The 17,290-nt window shown below is 39.0% G+C and overlaps 1 protein-coding gene across 9 annotated transcripts in view; it reads left to right on the forward strand.

Annotated features, from left to right (window-relative positions):
* Window positions 1-17,290, forward strand: part of FLRT2 (fibronectin leucine rich transmembrane protein 2) — a 67,528-nt gene that overhangs the window by 38,907 nt on the left and 11,331 nt on the right. For 4 of the 9 annotated variants that reach the window (XM_075503384.1, XM_075503380.1, XM_075503382.1 and 1 more), the window contains exon 2: window positions 14,420-14,491. The exons of 4 other annotated variants lie outside the window; for them this stretch is intronic. The gene's annotated coding sequence lies outside the window, so the exon portion shown is untranslated. Of the gene's footprint in view, window positions 1-14,419; window positions 14,565-17,290 lie in introns of all 9 variants that reach the window. One more of the 9 variants, XM_075503381.1, reaches the window with a different exon arrangement.

Below are 17,290 nucleotides of genomic sequence, written 5' to 3' on the forward strand. Positions count from 1 at the left end.
TTGAGAAGGCTTTGAAAAGTGAATTGTAAGCTGTTGTGTTGAGTTCGTCTTACACATCTTTCTATGAACATTTCCACCAGAAAATCAGTCATAGGAATTATGAGCATTGAACAGGAAAACAGAAGCTCTCCATATGACTAATGTGATCAACTGCAAATAATAAGGACACTTTCAATAATAAGCCATCTCATTGCTGTAATTTGCAGAATATCTTATTGTATAATTCCAAATAATTAATGTATTTTAGAAAATCATTATATTTGAATCAAGAGCACTCCAGGACAGAATAAGAGGTGATATTTTCAGTTAGCTATTGCAATTTTTTGTCTCAGTTTGAAGACTAAGATGGCCCATTCAATTCTATGTCAATAGAAGTGCAAAAAGTGTTGAAACACACAAAGACTATTTAATTATTTAATTTTAATAAATAAAGTAAATAAAGATTATTTACTTTATTTATTAAATTTAATAAAGTTGTCTGCATGATACTGTTGAATCAAGAGATTGGGGTAGTCCGCCTACATGGAGTATCCTGGCGTTGCCAACATGAGGTATACTTTTTGCTCATGAAGTAAAATAACTGCCATGAGTTCTACCATGTCTCATTCAGGCTACATTAAAACCTGCATGCCATAGAATCTAGGCACTTTAATTCATGTGGATCTCCATGTTCCAGGTTTATATTTGCTTTCTACTGTGCGTAGTTGACACAGTATGCGCAGCTATTCTTTTTGGCTTTGGCTCCACAGTACCATTCAAAAACCACAAAGACAAATTCCCTCTGCAATTCAGAAAAGGCAGACTTGCAACTTTTCAGCATTTAAAAGGACTTTTGTCACTGACTGTCAGAGAGACAAGGTAAAACCAGCGTGGTCACTTTAATAGTTGGTACTTAAAACAAAGATGGATTTGAATAGTTGCTGTGGCTTTTGGCAGTGTGTGTTTGTGCTGTTCTGTCACACAGCGCAATAGTTTCCAAGCTGTCTTAACCACGGCATCAGGGGAAGCTGTGTACTTGTTTCCTTTTGACCTTGTAAATCATACTGTCCATTTACATGCTTTCAATAAACAAAAGAATTTCTGCAAGTGTTTTCATTAAATTGAGTTCCCCACTGTGACACCAGTCTTCTTCCCTATACTTGCATTGAATGACTCTGTCTGAGGTTGGTAGTAAAGGCTGAAGGGAAAAACCCAAACCAAAATAATGAAGCTGGAACAGGCAAACCTCAGGCCATTAAGGGCCACGTCTTCAAAGCTGGATGTCTAAGCAGAGAGAACATGTGGTTTCATTGATTGAATGCAGACTAGGAGACAGGAACTTGTAACTTTTAATTTTACTTGTGCTCTCGTCTCACTTTGCAACCCTTAAGCAACTTTATTTAACTCTGAGGAAGATCTAGCATTGCCTTTTTTAGAGTTGCAACACCAATCCCAAAGGCCAAGGGAGACTTAAGACACACTTTGAATTGTCCTCATTCTGGGCTGCTCCAAGGGTGCAAGAAGGCCGCCTGAAGGAAGCTCAGGATAACCTCCCGATGTAGCACACTTACGTAAGCCTTCCTAAAGCCCTTGGCGTTACTCTCTTGTATCCCATATACTGGGTCCTATCCTGCATTTCTTGGAAAAGTCTGAGCAGCTTTTGATATTGGCTGTGCCAGAGCAGTTTCCTCTGAGGAGACTAAAGGTTTCCCGTAGTTCCTATATTATGCCACAACGCTGTATGCAGTCCACAGCTGAACCCTAAATACACAGCCGCGATGTCTCAGTTTCTCAATCTAAACTGGAAAATAAAAATGCTTTTTGAATTCCAGGAGGAGGCTAATAATGCTTGTCATGCCATGATTTTGCAAGGGATCGTTAGCTAACCCTGGGAACAAAAGCAGCTGAAGCACAAGGCCTTATCTCCCCGGAGAAAACGGGAAGGGCCACGAAAGGATTCACAGCAGGAAGAACAAACCATACATCAGCTCCTAGCTAACGTATTACCTTTCAGTGACAGGGCCGCCTGCGATAGCAGGGGTCTGGACTCCGTGACCCAGGAGGTCAGTCCCAGTCCTGCGTTCCCATAACACACAAACAAACCAGGGAATTAGCCCGTCTCCTGCTGGCAGCCATCTGGTCAGAAACACGGTCGGCGTTGCCGTTCCAGGGCAGAGCTCTCAAATCCCAAAATGACGTGTAAATGAGCGCTGGGGTGAATATAATTAACTGTATCTTATACTGCCAAAAAATACCTTCACAAAGCCAGCACATAAACATATGAGGCCTGATCTTTTGACTCCTTATTTTGAGGATGGAAAACTAAAACCTGACAAGTTTTAAAAAAATGTATCAGAAAAGGAAAACTTCCCTTCTTTCTGCCATGACACTGGCTCAGTGAAGCCTGTGGTACTGCCATGAACCCTGTTTCTTTGCCTGTTGAACACAAGCCAGAAGAGGACACTTTATTTTGTTTATTTTCATCACTTTTGTAGAGAGATATCTGGGACAGCCTACACACGCAGCTTGATGGAGAATGCTGTTTTTAGGTTTTTGGCTTCATTTTACCTTCTATTATGCTCAGGAGAGATAGATTTTATCATAAATACTCAAGTGGGAAGCCAGGTAGGATAACTGGATTAATTGGTCATATTTACTTAATGCTCACATTGAGTGTAAGAAACACATCCACTGGTTTTATGCCTGATTATAGGTTCTGACTTGTGACCTTGCCAGTTCTGATTTTATTGTGAATCTTAAGATACTTGGTGTTTCTTTTATGGCTCCTTCTCCTGGAACCTGTGGGTCTGGAAGAACTTGGGCCTTTCTTCCCTAAGATGCAAGACTTTGTGATTATAGGGATGTGAATATTGTTTGCAAATGTGAATGCTAATGGCTGTCCAGGCCACCACAGCATTTCTTAGAAAAAGAAATTATTTCAGCAGTTAAACACCACCATTTAGAGCTTCTCTGGGTGTAGAGTTATTTTACTCGGTTATTTTACATACATTAGGAGGATGGTCTCATTTTCAATCCTGTCTTCATCTACTGCTTCCAACAGTAAGGTGGTTTTCACCCAAAGAGTTTGTCAGAGAAAAAAGTGTCTACAAAGACAGCCTGAAAGAAGAGAGCCTGAAGAGCAGAGTTTTTCTATCAGTGGAGTGACACTAGTCTCTCTAAGCACCCCTTTTAGAGGTATGCCTGACTGCTCCTGGCTCAGTAATTAATCAAAGGTTTGGTGCTGGAGTCAGGAAAGAGAAATAAAACTGTCTTACATGCAACTTCCTCCTCTTCACACCGTTTCAGACTCTACTTCTCCTAAGGAATAGCCTTAAGTTGCCACCTCATTTTTCACCATACTCATCACCCATTCTAAAGACTGATGGCTGGACACTACTGACCTAGTCTGGATTAGAAAGGGCAATCAGAAGGTGAATAATGATGTATACAATGACAAGTGTGACTGTGCCGAACAGATCACGGGATATAATTATCCTTTAGCAATAAAGCAGTGTTTGAACCTTCGTAGCTGTGTTAACACTGTAAGATCATGTTCACTATGTCCTGCAGCAGTTGATGCAAAAGCTGAGCTGACTCTCAGAGAGAGACTGCAAATACAGCATGGAAAGGAAATTTTCATTTGTGATTACAAATTTGTAACTGCATTTTTCAGAGATGGAGAAAATAAGCAAGCCTTGTTTGCTGTTACCAAGAATTTACTGACTGCCAGTACCATAGCTGTCAGGAGACCATCTCTGGAATTATTTTATTTACTTTAGCACACTCAAACAGCAGAAAAATAATGATAGATTAGAAAAAAAGACTTTTAAAAATGTGATTGTTATTATTTAGGTAATAATGGCAGAGAGGAGTGGAAGTTTTCAAAGTGTTCATCCACCAAAAGGGGAGAGGGATTGATCAGTATGGGTGCTGAGGTATTACTGGTGGTGATGGGATGAAATTCAGTGCAGGATCAGAAGAAGCAAATGTTTGGATATCCTCTGCTTTTGTTTCTTTTTATCAGTATATTTATTCTGAAATTTTATTTGTCAAAAGTATCAAATTTAAAAAGAGCTAACATTTTTGCTAAACTCTCTTTACAGAAAGAACTAACATTTTTGCTAAAATCTCTTTATATTGAAGCACAACCAAAGTTATGGATTCTATAGGTTAGTGAAAGATGAGGCTCTTTCAAAATATCTTATCTCAAAGGAGGTGAAGTCAGCTTGTGAGCCAGTCCTTCTTACAAAGGACTCTGTTTGACAATCTTCCCAGCAGTCAAAAAGGAAAAGGCATAACCTAGCAAGTTCACACACTTTATTTAAACTTTATATAGTGGCTGGTCTAATGACCTCTTTCACCAAAGTTTTGTCAGGAAACTGAGAAGAAAGATCCCATCTATTTCATACAAAGAATACAAGTGGAATTGAAAAAATAATTTCATGATGTTTCTGCAAAACTTAGCGAAATAAAAATTACATATGTGTTCAAACTGAAACCCTAGATTCAAAACAGTCTGAGCTTCAAGGCAGTGCAATTCTATATACAGACATTGTGGCTTGGGTTTTTCTCTACAGGAAAGGTTTAAGGGTCATGGAAGAGAAGAGTCCAAAACATGATGATATGTTTCAGTTCCTTCTGTGGTCACTACTTCACTCTATAAAGTTTCCAGTCCTCTAAAGCTAAAGCAGGACATTGCTATTTAGGGAACTAGAACCCACTGTAGCCCTGGAAGCACATTTTTGCATCATCATTTTACCATTTTATTTTTGTTCTCACTTTAAAAATTCATGGTCTCAAAAGCAGAATAGAGCAGTGAAGACTCCCTTTTCCTTTTTTGTTGCATCTGGAATGCTCAGGAGTAAATAACAATTGCTTGAGATTGCATTATTTGGTCAGTTTAGGTTTAATATTATATTTATGGACATTAGCAGCTATCCAGACTTTCAAAATGCAGAATTTGAGCTGTGTTGATGACTTTTAAGTGATCAGATACATTACAGGATGACACCATATTTAATTTCTGACTCAAATACTCCGCAAGTGTAATGGACAGGTCCATGCATGCTACTTTGCTGCTGTTGTGCTCAGTCCCTAGTTCTGACCATAAAGTATGACTCACTAAAACATAAGAAACTCCCAACTGAGACAGGCCAGCAGTCCATCTAGCTTAGTGTTATGTCCCCAACAAAGACAAGAAATTGTTGGAGTTGCTTTTTGCCATCCATTTTCCCCCTGCATGCCCCCAGCAGTGCCCGAAACGGTGGAACTAGGCATATTAAAGGGTGCATGCCTTCCTCTTCTCTTTAAGGGAACCTGTTTAAAGACCATGAAATTGTGGAATCCTTTTTTGAACCTGCCAAAACTGTCTGCTCCACAGACACCCATGGCAGCAAATTTCACTTCACTATCTGCTGTGTAAAGGAATACTTTGTATTATCTGTTTTAAACAGATTCTTAATAATTTTAATGAATCTCAGTGGCTCTTGGTATTAAAAATATGATTTTCATACAGGAATTTTCCTAATTCAGTGCTTGTTGTCAGGCAGCGGGAGTCAGGAGCTTCCCAGGCGAAGACTGGTGCCTATGAATTTACAGTTAATTTGCTACAGGTACCTATGCAAATCACCTTAAATTTTTTTTCATTATAGTGTAGCCCAATGATTTGTGGGAAGTGAATTCAGAAAGTGACCAGAACAGTGAATGTGTTTAAACATTCAATGCTTAGTCAGTCCTTATCTGTGCTTCAAAAATAGTTGGTTATTAGTAATAATAATGAACACTATTGCTTTGGCAAGCCTTCCTCCTTCATATAAACCCTACACAGAAGATTTGAGTAACTTTTTTTTGGGGGGGAGGGTTAATGCTTAAAATATTTTCAGTGAATGTGGAAACATTTTTTTTTTCTCTTGAATACAAGATGGTTTTCTGCTTCACTGGAACAGAGGAGGGCAATATCTCCCAAGAGGCTCAAAAGCCTTGAAGATAATTGCTGCCAGGGTAGGTTAGTTTAAGCCTGTGTTTGGATAGAGCATGTGGCAGTATCTCTCAGGATGTATGGTATTAGAAAATGCAGTTCATTTTGATTGAACTAGCAAGGAAAGGATTTCTAAAATAATATTATACAGTAAACAAACTCCACTGCTGTGGGCTGAGCTCATTTAAGCTTTTAGGAGTCAGTAAGTCTGTTATCCTCTGGAATAGCTGCAACTGTTTCAGTTTTTGTCCTTTACTATTTCACATCACTTTTTGAATTAAGGTCAACTATTTACTATAATGGGTCAGAGAGGCCTAGATAGATCTGGAGTGAAATGTCTGATAAATTCCTACCAAATCCAAACTGAAGGTATGCGTGCGTGCGTGTGTGTGTGTGTGTGTGAAGGTTCAGGTGACTTCCCCCTTTCATATTTATTCTAATCCTCAGTGCCACTTCTGTTGTCTAGTCTGTATGCCCTGAGTAACACAACACAGACTCAGCAGCCCGAAGACAGAGGTGGAGTAAAGAGGGCTTTGTGCTATAAGAAAATTTCCTTTGTGTAACCAAAACAACATCTGCAGCTACTCCAATTCTCAGAATCATTTTTCCATGCTGCTGCCATTCATCTGTCCATAAAGCAGAGGATTTTGGTTTTTTTTTCTCATCTGCTCCATAGGTATCCTTCCACATCTGCATGTATGTATCCAATATGAAATGAAACAGGAAGGTGCAAGCCTATGCCTGCTGTTATGTGTGTATGCAATAGGAATATTTCCCTGGACATCAAAGCTGATTTGCTTTTTAGTTCCCTTATCTTATAGCCCCCTATACAAAAGGTTTGTGTAGAGGTCAGAATAGACTAGCAGAGGTAAAATTGCTGAAAATACCATAGATTGGATGTAAAGTTAACATTGGCTTTATACCCTACATCAGTGGGTTACAACAAATATATGCCTTATTAGCAAAAGTATAAGTAAAGAATCTGTGCCTCCAGTATCTAAAATTTTGGTGTAGACATACGTCAAGATCCAAGATTTCCCGTGCTTACAAAGATATTTGTATTAGGGGCCTACCTCAGTTTTTAGTCCAAGTGAAAAACCCATCAGCAAACCCCCAAATCCCCTAGCAGATCTTCATATGAGGTCCATTTAGAGTACCCAGAGGTCTACATAGAAAACATAAGAGGGTGTCTTCTTATTTGATTCATGCAGTGACCTGAATAGATAGAGTGCTCTGCAAACAGAAGAAAACAATAATTGCATTTTTGAGCAGGCATATTTTGCTGCCTGTAGAATAGCTTAAAACTCTATCTCATTCTTTTTTAAAAATATTTCTCCCTCTGGCCCTCTCTCAGGTTTTATTGTGCACTGCCTCTCTGCCTTCCTGAACTCATTTGAGATGTCTAGTTTTGTATAAGCACAAAATGCTGATAAGAATACTGCTGTGATTCCTTGCAATAATGACTGTGCTGAAAAGTAGCACAAGGACACATATTGATAAGGAGTCTGTTGCCTGAAATGCTTTGACACATGTCAGATGGAATTTGTTTTTGGGCTGAAGGCCAACTCCGGGCTTCTGCACCTCTTAGGACCCACTTAAAAGCTATTAGGAGAGTTTAAGTGGTGCGCAAATCTCTTGTTGGCTGTCTGCACAGGGCTAAAGATCACCCACTGTGAAGCATTAATGGTAGAGGACTATGTTTTTTACTCTACTGCTTGTAGGTGTCGTTTGTGGGCCTGCTGGCAATTTTGATCTCACTGATGCAACCACACACAGACCTCAAAGGCAAAGGGGAGCAGTGGAAAAACAAAGCTGAATTGCTTTCTGTGCTCTCTTCTATCTTTGTCAGGATTCATTCAACATGAAGGCTTTGAACTTCCTAAGTGAAATAAGCTTAGGAGAGCTCTTTAAAAAAAGTTTTAGAGCAGTTATTGAGAAAATATAATGACAGAAACTTTAGGACAGAATACCAGGGGTTTAACCTGCTGTGAACTGCTTCTTCATAAACACACATAGATGGCAGGCTCTTTCCAGTCACTCTGTACATTGTGGAGAAAATTAGACTTACTGCCATTACTGTATCATCTTTCCTCTGTTCATAGTCAGAAGACTTGCGATGCTGTATAGCATGTGAAAATATTCAGACAGAATATTCTGTCCCACAGCCATCAGCATGGGGCAGAAGAAAAATTGGCTGGAGCAGCACATTTCCAGCTTCTGGAAATATGATGTCCATTTGGCTCTGCTTTGTCTTTGTGCACCCCTTGTGTTGGCAGCATCTCTGCTCCTACAAGGAAAGAGTAGAGCAGGAGGAAGACTAAGAAGTGACTTCAATCATAGCTGCAGATGTAAACACCATTTCTTTTTCTGCTCTGTCTTTTCTTCCCCAGGGAACTGAGCTGCTGCCAGAAATTAAAGGCAGTTAGTAGTTCCTTGGTTCATATAAACTGTTGCAGCCAGTGTTTAAACATGTAATCTGTACTCCTTCATCCTGCAGGAGCAGTGCTCTTGCTGGCTGACACTCCTTTGTTTATTACTTTGTGATCCCTTAAGATCCCTCTCATGATCTTCTCGTGGTTTTAATTCCATGGCTGAGAATCATTGGGTTAGAAAGGTCTATTTACTATTTCTAGCTTGTTCTTATTTCTACTTGTACCTAAAACTGAATCTGCCCTATGTTAAGCTCTGTGCAGTCCCATGCAGCCTTCCTTTCTCAAAGAACTTTGAAGTTAAATGGGAAATCTGAATGACTGCTGGGGAAAGGTAGTATTATACCCTTTTAGCAAAGGAGAACCAAACCAGAGCAACGGGCCAAAAAAGTTTGCTATCTGTCAGAATCAGGACTTGAGGATTCACATCCCCATTGCACCAAACAAATTCTTTAATCCCACCACCTATCATATTTTCCTCAATCCTTTTATTCCTCAGATGTGTACATTCTTAAGATATCTGCTTGGCCATCAATACTGAAAAGGGACAACAGGACCCTCTCACTGAAAACAGTTGTTATCGTACAGAGTTACTGGAATCCTGAATACAAATGACCAAAAATTAAATGGCAAAACCAAACAAAATTAACTGGAAAAAAATATCCATAAATGCTCCATATCCTTGGTAAACTGTTCTCCCCTACTGCCTCTGGTGTTTCTTTCCTCCCTGTACTCTAAGGGAAATCACTGGTTCTACTGATGTCCAGGTAAACAGTGGATTTTGAAAGAATGCCACCACATGCTGCATGTTTTTGTACTGCTATAAAATAGTTACTGCTGTATCTTTAGTGTTTTATATTGCTGTAAAATAAAATTTTTGATTGTGATGAAATGTGGGAGCACAAGGTGTTCCCTGTATGAAGTGCTCTAGTGCCATTCCTGGAGTAGTGAGAATATTGCACTTTCTCCACTTGTGCATACAGAAAAGAGTAATTGGATGGCGGGGAAAAGATAACAAATCCAGATCCCCAGACCCTTGTCAGGCACTATTGATGCTGAGATATTGTACAGTCAATAAATAATTCAGCTATTTAGCTGAATAGGGATTTCAGAGGCTTAGCTGTACATTCTTCATCCATCATTTTAATCTTTCCCCTTTTCTGTTAACTGGCTATCTGATGGCAGTGATTTAAAAAATTTGTTTGATAACCTTCTGTTTGCCTGTTAGAGGGGCTGTGTCACATAAGCAAGATTTGTTCTCTAGCTGGGGAACATCTTTTGTTCAGTGGTCCCATAAGTGACTACATCATACATGACAGGTTTTCTGAAGTAGTTAGGGTGCAAATAACTTTATTAATCTTTCTTGATAGCTCCTTAACAGTGTTTATGGAGTAGTTCTTAGCACTGTGAAGGAGCAGTATGCTAAGTAATATTAAAAGGGGAAGGAGAGATCTCCATCTGGCTTTGTTGGAAAGATGAACGTATGATGATACTTTCAGCTTTATTTATACCAAGGTGCCTAAGAGGTTCAGGGGCAGCTAGTGCCATATTTTCTCCCTGGGCCATATGCTACAAATAGGGAAGATAAGAACATGGCAGCCCACACTCATTTGCCTAAGACCCTAAATGAATGATACCCCACAAGGTAATGTGACACCATGCAGAATCTCATCAATGATGTAGCACCATGCAACACATTTAAAATGTGTCAAGATGTTGTCTCCACAGAAGCAATGTTTAGTCACTTAGGTCACTAAAAGCAGCTTTTTCAAATTATCCACAGACGCTTTGCCAGGCTGCCCACATATCTCTAGATAAAAGCAAACTGTTTGCTTCACAGTGTAGAATAATTTATAGGTAGGGACCAATTTGCTTGCAAAGAAACAGCAGGTTGCCTTCATTTTTTCTTAGTACAAAATGCATTATGCTAAACACAGTACAGAACATTTGTGTTCCAAAAGGGGAATTATTTTAAATTAGTTTAGTATTATTAGTTTTTCTCAAACAGACGTGTCCACTTTTTGTCACAGAAAGCTGTAAGCCCTCTGGAAAAGGGTCAAGAAAGCAAACAAAGAATATCTTTCTTTTCCATTTACCATGTTAAGTACAGCTGTCCAGAGGCAGATAATTCCACAGCAGCTTTCACAGTTTTAAAATGCAGTATGTAAACACTATTTTATTAATGTTTTCATGAAATGAAATTGTGTTAAAACTTACCTTTTTGGGTAAAAAGGTCAATTTTTTACTCTTCCTTTATCTTTTTTTCTCTCTCTGCCTCTGGTCATAAATGATCAGAAAGCATTGGACCTCAGGCACATTTCCTATTGAAAACATAATCAAAACTGACAAATCTCCATGAAACGTTTTGGCTTCAGTGAAATCATATATTTTAATGAAAATGCATTTTGTTGAAATGTTCCAGATAGCTCCTCATATAAGATTCTTTTCATCTGCCATTTCCAACTTTCTCAGTCCAGCTTTACATCGCCACATTGCTGAGTTTATGGAGTCCTAGATGAGATCCATCAGAACTATTTCACCTAAGATATGAGATCAGTTCTTTGGGGATGAAAGACTAGGGAATTAATTCACCACCATGTTAAACTGATCATTCTCACTTTTTGAAAATTTGTTAAGTTTTGAACAGTGCAGCATTAGACTGGTGAAAAATTAGACTAGGCTTTGGGGAAAGGTTAATAAAGAAACCAATACCCCTTTGCTAGTAGGTGCAATACTCCATTTAATATGAGTCCTGGAGGTGATCATCTGTTCCTCTTTGCCTACAGGAGTGAAAATACCATGATGATCACCATCTGGAGTAAATTTTCAACAATCAGCAATTTTATAATGAAAGCAGGGATATTTCCTTATAAACAGATGCTTCGCCTATCATGACTTTGGGCTGCCTTGAAGTCCTACACAACTCAGAAGCTCACATTAGTTAAAATCCCGGAGTTCTGCACGTTTCCTTCTCCCTTGTGTTCTATGAGAGAGTTCTACCTGCTTGTGCAGGCAATTAAAGATTTTGCTTTTTAATTTGCCATGTGTGTCCTCATTACCTTTTACTCTGACAGCTACAATTAGCTGAAATAGTTGTTTTTGACAATTCCTACATTATAATTCAGGACTCCACAGGTGGGAAGTCCTTAGTGGCAGTTTTCCATTTCTAGAACTCTCTTTCTCATTCTGCCAGAAGCTGAAACGATCAATAGCAAAGGTCTGTGCAGGATTCATCCATGCGGAGAGTCATTCAGATTGGACTGGGTGGTATAATAAACCAAAAGATAAATTTGGATGGATAGCACAACAGTGTCCACTAATGCAGCTTGCAGTAGGAAATGTGCTTTTTCTTTGATGTTTTCCATTAGATGTTCTATAGTCTTTCATTTCTGAAATTGAAAGAGATATACTCTTTTTTATTACTAAAAATAGTCATATTCCTTGACATACATTGACTATGACAAAAAATTGTGTTATCCTATAGGGCATCTGTGTGCACAAGCAGAGATGAATTTTTTGGTCACAGAATGGAAACACAAATGTTTCTGGGCTCAGAGGTTTAATAATTATCACAGGTGATAGAGTCTTCATGAAGTTATGCAACATCAAGTTTTGAGAATAACTGCCTTCTATCATAAATAAATAAATGTTAAGTGCAGGAATGAAGACAGTCTAGGAAGACTGTATTCTCTATATCTGGACTTTGGCACTTCAACGTCCACTTATGGACAAGTCTGAGAAGCTGAGTAGGATGTGTGGCACAGCACAGTGCCGGGTGGGATGAATGGCAGCCTTGAATTCATGGCTCCACCTGAAGCATTAATGCCATTGTTCTTGTAGCTATTTCAGCCCTTCTTCCTGGAATACAGTGGTCACTCTAGTGCTTATGTCTTGTTTGTTCTCTCTTTTGACCTGCCACTGGTTCCTACTAATCTGTAAAAGGAGAAAAATCTGTTGTAGCTGAGCTGTATCACTCACAAACTTCTCTTTCTCTTTTTCTACTGCTGTCTTCACCACCAGCCCCCTTGCATGCCTTCTCATACCTATGCAATAATATCACTGTGTAGTAACCCACAAGTAACGAACAGTCTTGAATCATGAAGCACATAATATTCAAGCTGGAAATAATGCTCATTATTAGAATATAGAAATATTAATTTTCCCAGAAACAAAGTGCTATACCGCTCAGTTTGTCAGGCATGTAACAGAGGTGCTGTCAAACAAGCCAGCAATCACTGGCTATCCCAGACATCTGTGAGGAAGGAGAAGTGTATTCATGTGTGTGGGGACGGACAAAGTGGGAAGAAAATGAGTCCCACATTTATTAATTTATTTGTTTAGTCAGGGGAAAGTTTCCTGCTGCCTTAGCTCCCCCTCCTGGCCGTCAGGAATTCGGCTCTGTCGGATTCCTGTTGACTGACAAGAACCTGTACACCGCTCAAATTTCCAAAGACAAAGCTTTTGTTGATTATAATATCATGGCTTTTAAAAAGGGATTTCCTGAAGCCTGCATCCTTCTTGGAAATGTGTCTGCTTAATAATTTGCAGGAACGTAGCTGGAAAGAGATAAAAGGCTTGGAGGAGCAGAAGGTTAGAGAAGAGCAAGGGTGAGAAGGATGGTGAATGACGTTTTTACACCCATTGTTGCAAGATGTACCACTCGTTAAACTTTCTCCTGCCTCCACCAAGGCAGATCCAAATCCATTTCACTTGCCTCCAGCAGGCTGCCTGATCTGAGCTTTTGAGAATAATTATAAGTGCAAATGGAGAGGCAAAACCAGAAACGTCCTGATCAGAAAAGAATACATGAGGGAAGAGCTCATTTGTGTACATTTGCTGAATCATTTTGCTAACAATATTGAAAAGGCAATAATGTCTTTCTCTGCCAAAATATGTCCATATAGACTTCATAGTGTCTGTAACAGTGTACAGTGACACTTTAAGGTTTCCTTCCAGTACTAGCTACAGATCATTACCCTAACATCAATATTCATTTCAGAAGAGGGCACCAAGGATGGTTTCTTCTCTTCCTCTTCAACTCTTTTTCTTCCTCCTTACCTCTTCTTCTTACATAATACACACCCATAAGTATGAAGCAACCACAGCAGCAAGCACGCAAAAGGGCTTCCTGTAAAAGCATTTTGGTTCCTTTGGGTCATTTTCTCTGTGCCTTTGATGCAGAGATTATAGCCTCATATTAAAATTTTCAACACAAAGTTCAAAACCAAGTAACTTGTAGAGGAACATATACAGTAAACGATCACCTTAGGCTCCTAATCAATTAAAAAAAAGCAGGTTGTTCATTCATGTGTAGATGTGAACTCTACTTATGTGGAAAAAAGGGATTTGTCAGGTATTATCCCATAATTATTTTTGTTAGCAGATGATAGAAATACAGGGACATTTTTCTCAAGCACTAGGAACTCTGCACTAGTTTCAGAGGAATGGAATTAGATTTGTTTTCTGGTTGTCATTCAATTCCAGACATAATAGCCTTGTACTTACTGCATATTATATATATAATTATGTAGAGTAAGATTATGACTTGATTATGACCTTGGTCTGCAGTAAAGCCAAGAAAATTTATGCCGAATGGTTTTGTGCTAAATGAGAGTCACTGGCTGGTAGTAGTGAAAAGAGTAGATATGACCATTTAGTTCTGGTTTTGCTTGCCTTTCTATTTATGTTGCATGGCACTCAGGTTCAGATAAATGGATGAACTGCTGGGAAAAGTGGTACTGAGTGGTTAGAATATCAGAGAAAAAACTTGGATTCCTAGGATCTATTTTTTATTATTTTCAGGATTTCTTGAAGGAAAGAATAGCCAAGCATTGTTAATCTTATTCCCTCTAAAAAATTAATAGCCTTAATATAAAACATGCAAAGACTAATGAAGACAGACAACCTGGCTTCAGGAGCACAACAGAACTCCTGTGCTTATAACGTAGGGCTGTAAGTATTCATATGCAGGCTGTGGTGCTCCATATGCTACCTCCTCCCTTGATTCTCTCTTATCTCCCCTGAACATTAATAGGTTCTCAGACAGCCACAGAGACCTTGACTGCTACACCTGGGACTGCACGTTTGGAAGACTGCAGCGTGAAAGGTGGGGAGGATGCCCTGAGGGCAGCTTTGGAGCTTCTTTAGACACCATAGACACATCCACTGAGACAATATTGGTCAGTGAAGTAGGAAAGAGTTCCATAAGCAGGCTGCTAGTGCATTGTTGGGGTTTTTTTCATAGATGCCACAAATTTATGATTGAGTAACATTTTCAGTAATATATTAATTATTGAAGCATGTTTGTTTATTGTAGCTAAATTATTTCATGGCTATGCACAGCAGGGTGACTAAAGCTTGAAGTTGTGTGGATGATTCTGACCAGTGAAGGGGAGCCTCATAAAACCGTCACCTTACCAACTTGCAGCCAGATGTTTCAGCCTTTAAATACCTTTAATCAAAATATCTGAAGGAGCTGTTCAGATGCGATGTTGAACAAAAGCGAATTTGAAATTTTTATCCAGTACACAAAGCCAGAATTGTTCTTCTCCAGCCAGCGTTAGTCATGCCAAAAGGGTATTTAAATAAGGCAGGTTTGAAAAAAGACAATGAGATAAAACCGTTGATCAGAAATTCCTCTTAAGATATGAAAGGGAACATTTCCATTGATGTCAGGAACTCAAGCCACTAAGCCAAATTTTCAGACTTGGCCACCTAAAAGTGTGCATATGTTCTTATCTATTTCAATGTGCTTTTCTCAACTTTATTATGCCATTCCTTAAATCCTAATGGGATTTAATATCCTGGCTGCAGTAAGACAGGAAATGTCCTAGACACTTGGAAGACATGGCTTGTGCTCCAAAGAGGATACAGTGAGAAATAATAGAAATCAAGTGTACAGGGTAAGGAAATAGAAACAAAAGTGACCAAGGTGATGATGGGCAGATATGTTATTATTGAGGCATTTGCTTGTTGATTTCTTTAATTTTAAGTTAACCTCGACAAATTCCCTTACCCTCATCCTCGCTTCCTAGATTGGTTTTTAGAACTTTCTGGCTTCACAATAAGCAAAGTCACTGCCATCTATAGTTTATGAGTCAATTCCCAAGATTTACAATCATGAAAGCTAAGAATATTGAGTGCTCTTAACTCCTCCACTTCCAAAATTCTGCTTCTGCAAATTATCAGTTCATGCACAGAGTCAGTTCAGTTCTTGTAAGAATATTGAAAATTGAGAGCTTGCTTTAGGAAGCCAACATGGCAGGGATGGGGAGAAAGCTCAATTACTCTTCCTGCCTTCAGTGTTGGCAATTTGCTAAAGAACAAACTGTTTCAGCTTTCCAGCCTTCTGGAATTTGTTGAGGGTGTTTTTCCTTCACAGAGTTTCTTTTTTAAATCAAGCAGCTTGTTCAACTCTTCAATCTTTTAAATGTCTTTGGGGTAGAGATTTCTAACACAGGGACACAACTTCTGCATTTGCTGAAAAACACTGCAACTATGACCACTACTATGAGTTATTATTAAACAGTGATAAATTACTACTGAGGGAAAGCTTTTCCCAAATAATTTATTTAAATGCATTCAGTTTTATCTTTGCTTCCTCATTCCTTCCCTCTGTCACACCACAGTCAACCCTGAAGTCATAAATATCTAATTAGATTTGTCCTTGTGCTCTTGCTTAATACAATCAACAGTAGTTACCAATGCATATTTTCTGTACTGAATTTTATAGTATTGGTTTATTAAGGACTGATAGCTGGAGATTAGGATACTGGCATTAATAAAAGGACTCCCTTTCTCACCATGATAAGGGGAGAAAACAATAGGAAAGTTTTAACAGATTTCTAAGGGCAAAATCCATCTAACAATAAAAAGGAGATAAACTCCAGAGTGCCAGCTTCCAAAGTGTTCATATGCTTAATTGACTGTCCAGTCAAAGCTCTTTTACTTGTAATAGGTAATGAGAAGTGCTGTGTGTTTGACCCAATTTACTAGAATCATTACTGATCTTTTATTCAGGTGCCACATTTACCTAGGTGAGAGGTACTCTGGGCAGAGTCCTAGAATAAGGTGAATGCATAAATGCATTTAATAAGACATTCCCTCCTTAGGAGATTCCCAGCAAACCAGGAGCTGCAGCTGCCTGTGGCTGCATGTCCTCAGCTGGGTTTTCTGTCATACCTGGGAGTCAAATAAAACCTAATCAGCAATTGGACTTAAAATCGAAAGACAACTCAGGGCAGGGCATTGGCCCTGTTAGGAGGTGTAGACTGTCTCTCACCAATGATGAAAAGACAGTGAGAGAACCACTCTTTTTCTGTGTGGTCCCAAGCATCCCAGAGGAGGCTCTGCACATCCTTTCTTATTTTAAAAAGGCAGTGTCATGACGGATCAGAGCAGTATGATCTAGACGGGAGCCAGGCCATATTAAAGGCGGATAAACTGTCACACAGGCTCATATTAGAATGTAATCCTGTTAGAGTTTCTCTACAGCATCACGTCATCTTACGTAATTGAAAAGAAACCACTCTTGACTGAAATGTGCCTGTGAGAGAGAAAACCTTGAACAGTGGAGTAGCTAATATTACTGTTTCTAGAAAAGGACAACACACAGTATAGGCTGCATTACAATGTAGGTACATTTACCATTTGAATTCATAATGATAAGCTACAGTACTTTTCAGAGCCTCACTTTTTATCTCCAACTGTTCTAGCCTTAAGGCTGATACCTGATGATGCTCCAAATAAATATAGTAATCTAAAAGTGCAAGGTTGCAAGGTTATAACATTTTGATTCCTAAAGAGACTTTAAACACTGTTAGTCCATGAGGTTCCCAAAAGCAGTATTTGGAACATGTTATAAACTGCACAACTGTAGCAGAAGAACAAGCTTTCATGTACTCCT

The sequence above is a fragment of the Mycteria americana genome, chromosome 5 (assembly GCF_035582795.1).
Source record: "Mycteria americana isolate JAX WOST 10 ecotype Jacksonville Zoo and Gardens chromosome 5, USCA_MyAme_1.0, whole genome shotgun sequence".
In the NCBI taxonomy this organism is placed as follows: Eukaryota; Metazoa; Chordata; class Aves; order Ciconiiformes; family Ciconiidae; genus Mycteria; species Mycteria americana.